This window comes from Suncus etruscus, chromosome 9, assembly GCF_024139225.1.
Source record: "Suncus etruscus isolate mSunEtr1 chromosome 9, mSunEtr1.pri.cur, whole genome shotgun sequence".
In the NCBI taxonomy this organism is placed as follows: domain Eukaryota; kingdom Metazoa; phylum Chordata; class Mammalia; order Eulipotyphla; family Soricidae; genus Suncus; species Suncus etruscus.
The window spans coordinates 112,605,784-112,612,281 of NC_064856.1; positions in this window are offsets into that span (position 1 = coordinate 112,605,784).

Consider the following 6,498-nt stretch of genomic DNA (forward strand, 5'->3'; position numbering starts at 1 on the left):
GAAGAAGTCAAGCTCTCACTGTTTGCAGATGACATGATACTCTACTTAGAAAACCCTAAAGACTCTACCAAAAAGCTTCTAGAAACAGTAGACTCATATAGGAAGGTGGCAGGCTACAAAATTAACACACAAAAATCAATGGCCTTTCTATACACCAATAGTAATAAGGAAGAAATGGACATTAAGAAAACAACCCCATTCACAATAGTGCCACACAAACTCAAATATCTTGAATCAACTTGACTAAATATGTGAAGGACCTATACAAGGAAAACTATAAAACTCTGCTCCAAGAAATAAGAGAGGACACACGGAAATGGAAATGCATACCCTGTCATGGATTAGCAGGATTAACATGATCAAAATGGCAGTACGCCCCAAGGCATTATACAGATTTAATGCTATCCCTCTAAAGATACCCATGACATTCTTCAAAGAAGTGGATCAGGCACTTTTGAAATTCATTTGGAACAACAAACACCCTCGAATAGCTAAAGCAATCATTGGGAAAAAGAATATGGGAGGAATTACTTTCCCCAACTTTAAACTTTACTACAAAGCAATAGTTATCAAAACAGCATGGTATTGGAATAAGGACAGGCCCTGAGATCAGTGGAATAGGCTTGAATACTCAGAAAATGTTCCCCAGACATACAGTCACCTAATGTTTGATAAAGGAGCAGGAAATCCTAAATGGAGGACGGGAAGCCTCTTCAACAAGTGCTGTTGGCACAATTGGATAGCCACATGCAAAATATTGAACTTAGACCCCCAGCTAACATCATGTACGAAGGTAAAATCCAAATGGAATAAAGACCTCGATATCAGCCCCAAAACCATAGGATATAAAGAACAGCACATAGGTAAAAAAATCCAGGACTTTACAGGCATCTTCAAGGAGAAAACTGCACTCTCCAAGCAAGTGAAATCAGAGATTAACAGATGGGAATATATTAAGCTGAGAAGCTTCTGCACCTCAAAGGAAATAGTGCCCAGGATACAAGAGGCACCCACTGAGTGGGAGAAACTATTCACCCAATACGCATCAGATAAGGGGCTAATCTCCAAAATATACAAGGCACTGACAGAACTTTACAAGAAAAAAACATCTAATCCCATCAAAAAATGGGGAGAAAAAATGAACAGACACTTTGACAAAGAAGAAATACAAATGGCCAAAAGACACATGAAAAAATGCTCCACATCACTAATCATCAATGAGATGCAAATCAAAACAACAATGAGATACCACCTCACACCCCAGAGAATGGCACACATCACAAAGAATGAGAATAAACAGTGTTGGCGGGGATGTGGAGAGAAAGGAACTCTTATCCACTGCTGGTGGGAATGGCGTTTAGTTCAACCTTTATGGAAAGCGATATGGAGATTCCTCCAAAAACTGGAAATCGAGCTCCCATACGATCCAGCTATATCACTCCTAGGAATATACCCTAGGAACACAAAAATACAATACAAAAACCCCTTCCGTACACCTATATTTATTGCAGCACTATTTTCCATAGCCAGATTCTGGAAACAACCTAGATGCCCTTCAACAGATGAATGGCTAAAGAAACTGTGGTACATATATACAATGAAATATTATGCAGCTGTCAGGAGAGATGAAGTCATGAAATTTTCCTATACATGGGTGTACACGGAATCTATTATGCTGAGTGAAATAAGTCAGAGAGAGAGAAAAACGCAGAATGGTCTCACTCATCTATGGGTTTTAAGAAAAATGAAAGACATTCTTGCAATAATAATTTTCAGACACAAAAGAGAAAAGAGCTGGAAGTTACAGCTCACCTCAGGAAGTTCACCACAAAGAGTGATGAGTTTAGTTAGAGAAATAATTACATTTTGAACTGTCCTAATAATGAGAATGTATGAGGGAAATGGAGAGCCTGTTTAGAGTACAGGCGGGGGTCGGGTGGGGAGGAGGGAGACTTGGGACATTGGTGATGGGAATGTTGCACTGGTGATGGGTTGTGTTCTTTACATGACTGAAACCCAAACATATATGTAATCAAGGTATTTAAAAGAAAAAAAGAATGTATTTATCCTACAAAAAAAACTACATTTCTTCAGATATAGCCTGTCTCTTTCACCTACTCCTTATACCCAAAAAGTTTCTTCCTTTAGAATCAGGAAACATGACATGGAAACTTAGTTCTTTGCTCACTCCCAAAATTTACATCTGAAAGTAACTTTTCAGGAACTGCTTTGAAATGTTAAAATTAACATTCTCCCATCTAACTCAGGACACTTATTCAATATAGTCCTTTTCACCAGAGTCGTGTTTCACTCTAGTTTGGTGAATAGTTATGTGCATCAAACAAGGCTACTATTAATGTTTTATGTATACCATAGTGTCTGTTTTTGTCAATCTGAACATTCTTCTTATACCCATGACTGGCAACTTACCTCATATAAACCTGTCCCTCACATTAAATTTTAGAATGCTGTTTTTTCCTATACATTGTTTGGCTTCTCAATTTCTTTATATTTTGCCACCTGTGTATCCACTCTCCTCTAGAGAACTCAAAGAAATTCTGCAACACAACCGGACCACAAGAGCTAGCATGCGACTGCATAGAAACAAATACAAGCCACCAAACAATACAATAATGCCCTCTGCAGCCCTCTGTACACCATAAAACAATTTACAATTGCCAGAATCTAGAAGCAACCTAGGTGCCCGATGAGTGGATGATGAGTAGCTAATGAAACTGTGGTATAGCTACACAGATTGGCCATTTCAGATAGTACTTTTATTTGCATCACAACATTTTGATTTATAACAGTATCAAATATTTGTACTTTAGGTATAAAATGCTGATGTCTGGCCCCATCCCTCATATGTCAATCACATGCCAACACCTCCTCTACTCTCTTTTGTGCTACCCAATCCCTGCTTGGCAGGTTCAATTCATGGTTTGTTTTCCTTGACCATTGACTCTTCCACCCTCGATTGCTTCATCCATTATACGCCTGAGTGATGGCATCTAGTAGTTGTCCTTCTGATGTTCATATCTGGAAGTCCTATTTTTTTCAGTTGGGACAAATGGAAAAAATATGCCATCTCTTCTATTTGAGATCTTTATACTATGTATATAACCCACAATTTCTTGTTCTTATCTTTTACTGGTGACATGGGTGGTTTTATGGTTGTTTGTTTTTTTGTTTATGGGTCACACCCGGTGACACTCAGGGGTTACTCCTGCCTTTGCAGTCAGTAATCGCTCCTGGGTAGAGGGACCATATGGGATACTGGAGATTGAACCCAAGATTGTCCTGAGTCATCCTCCATGTGCAAAGTAAATACCTTACTGCTCAACTATCATTCTGGCCCCAATTTTTTTAATTTGACTTCTCTAAATAGTACTGAAGTGAAAATGAGTGTGTCTGTATGTACAAATTAATGACTACTGACTTATTAGCTAGACATGAATGGAACATGATGCCTGGGTTGGTATCGAGGACAAAGTGGACTCACTGAGCCAGATAGTGTTTCCATTTTCAATTTTTGTTAAGCCTAAAAATTGTTTTCCAAATTTTCCAAAATTGAGAACTCTACCATCTGAGGGGGCTGTTGCCTTTCCAAGAATCCTCACTATTTTCCTGAATATTTCATGTAAGTATTCTCAATGTTGAAGTGATATCTCATTGTCAGTTTGATTTGTGTGTTCCCAATATTCCCCAATGCTAAGCACTTTCTCATATGCTTATATAAAATCTGGATGTCTCTTTTAAAATTTATCTAATTAAATTAAACCATTGTGATTTACAAAGTTTTTCATAGTTGAATTTCAGACATACAAGGAATAAGGGCCAATTTCACCACCGCTGTCGACCTCCCTTCACCAATGTTCCCAGAGTACATCCTACGTCACCACCCATTGCTCCCTGGCCTGCAGTATAACAGGCCCACTTTAAGTTTAGATTGTTAAAGTTTGAATCTCTTGATTCCATTGTTGTTAACATTGGCTTGGCTATTTTGTTCTGTACTTTTAAAAATCTCCACCAAATGCACCTGAAACCACTAGCCCCCCAGCCTTAATTCTTTATTCACCCTTATTTACTTTATAGAAAATTTCAGGAATATCTGATAACACCTAGTAATTCATGTATAAAATTCTATAACAAAGGTAGCACCCTATCTAAGAGATAAAATTGAGTGGCAATTTTTTTGCATAGAAACAGCAAAGTTATGAAAAATATATGGACAAAAGTTCTGATATAAACACAGGGTGTCCATACTCATGAAGCATTTTGCCATCAGACTAACTACAGACTCCAGGAATACTAAGTTGTTTAATTCCAAAGTCTTTCTTAATGGTCCCTTGAAAAGTGCTCAATAGCAGTTGTTGTAGTTAGGCTTCAGTGTTGATGTATGGCAGTAGAACTTGGACATGCCCCTTGGATAACCCTACTGTAATGACAGTTGAAACTGCACACATTCCCTGAACATGCCCCTTAGACACACCCCCTTGTCATGCTATGTATAAAAAGTAAAACTTTAACTATTGTGGATGGTCCAAGGATAGTGACAGGAACAGTGCCTGCTGGTGTGAGGGGGGCCAAAGATAAAGTATTGAGGAGATTCTGCATGCTTTTGTATCTATTAATTTCTCTTTATGTTTTCTTTTTTTGTTTTGGGCCACACCCAGTGACGCTCAGGGGTTACTCTTGGCTATGCACTCAGAAATGCCTCCTGGCTTGTGGGACTTTCTGTGATGCCCGGGGATCGAACTGTTGTCTCTCCTAGGCTAGCGCACACAAGGCAGATGCCTTACACCCGGTGCCACCACTTCGTCCCCTCTCTTTCTGTTTCGAACCAGGGCCACCCCTGGCCACCTTTGCCAGTGAATTTTCATCTATCTGTCCCTCTTTCTCAGAAACCCCTGGGCAGCAGCAGCAGACTTCAGACTCCAGGAGGAATAAAATATATACTTGGTTTTTACTTCTCTCTCTCTCTCTCTCTCTCTCTCTCTCTCTCTCTCTCTCTCTCTCTCTCTCTCTCTCTCTGTCTCTCTCTCTGGCTGTCTCTCTCTCTCACTCACTCGCTAGCTCTGTCCTGGGAGGGTGGTCGCTATACTCGAATAATTAGAGTTCCTGGTTTTTCATAGATCCTATGGTGAAGTCAGGGTTTCACGAGGAGTCTCCTGGTACCATCTCATCATTAGATATCAAGGCAGTGAAACCCAACCTGAAAGCAAGTTGTTGCTGATTCCAAGTCATCAGAGTGTTATATGAACTAATCCTGTAGGTAGTCAGTGGCAGCGCATCATTTTTGGCCTTCCCAGGAAGAATTTACATTCCTGGTGCTTGTGCAAAAAACATGCTGATTCTAAAAATGGGATCTAAGGTTTGGGGGTTAACAGCCAATGTCCAATCAAATTGGGGCTATATCAAATCACTATGAAAAATGTTCAGAGTGAAAGGCCCATGAAATAAAAACTTTAGAATTTTCTATGTCTATTAGATAAGAACTTCTGTTTTATACAAGATTCCCCCGTTTCAATGTGCCTACGCAAAAGAAATAATGTCACAATATATTGGTGCATATAAAGGTAAAAAAATGTCAAGCTAAACTATCCCTATATCCTGATTTTAACAGAAACTCAGAACCCAAGAGAAAACTATCCACTAGAAATTCCTACTAAACAAATCCCAAAAGGGGTAGGGAATACTACATCTCCACAAGGAAGTACACAATAAGAAATTAAACCTATTAAGGAAACACACCTAAAAATTAACAAAAGCAATATACTCATCCTCTTTAAGTCTTTTGAATTAGTCTAGGGAGAGGGGAATAAAATCTGGGGCAAACCTTCAGCCTGAAATTTTGTGGATAAGGAAATATCTTCAAGTCAAGTGTCTTTCCAAAGCCGAATCTGGTAGCAAGCAACAGCCCATGGTGTAGTGAGATGGGAGAAAAGGGGGACACTGAGAGCAAATCAACAGCAGTGGCAGCAGCTTCTTCTAGGGGCTGAGGCAGGGGTTGGGCTGGGAATGGCTGTCCTTTCTCTTTGGGAGTTGTCTAGCAGAGGATGGAGGAGAGCAGATGATATGGTTCCTGAGGAGTTAAGAATTGTGGATAAAAGGGTTAAATAGGTAGAAACAACACTCAAGGGTGAGAGAGCAAAAGAGGTTTTCTGAAATGGTAAGCAGAGAAGGGGGGAAAGAATAGCTAACAGGGGAAGCACTACATGCATCATAGACAGACATTATTTATAATTCAGACAGACAGTTGACAGACATAGACGTGGCCAACACAAACACATTTGCACACACATAGAGAATGATGATCAATATAAAGGTTGCATTTAAAAAACTGACCAACGTAGAATTGGTCAGAGTGCTTAAAAATAGAAAGCGGCCGTGCCAGATACTTCATGAGTGAGGTCTCCCTTTTATTTAAGCCAAAGGTTTTCTTTTCTTTTTGTTTACTTTTTTGTTTTTCTCCCCCCCCCCCTTTTTTTTTTTTTG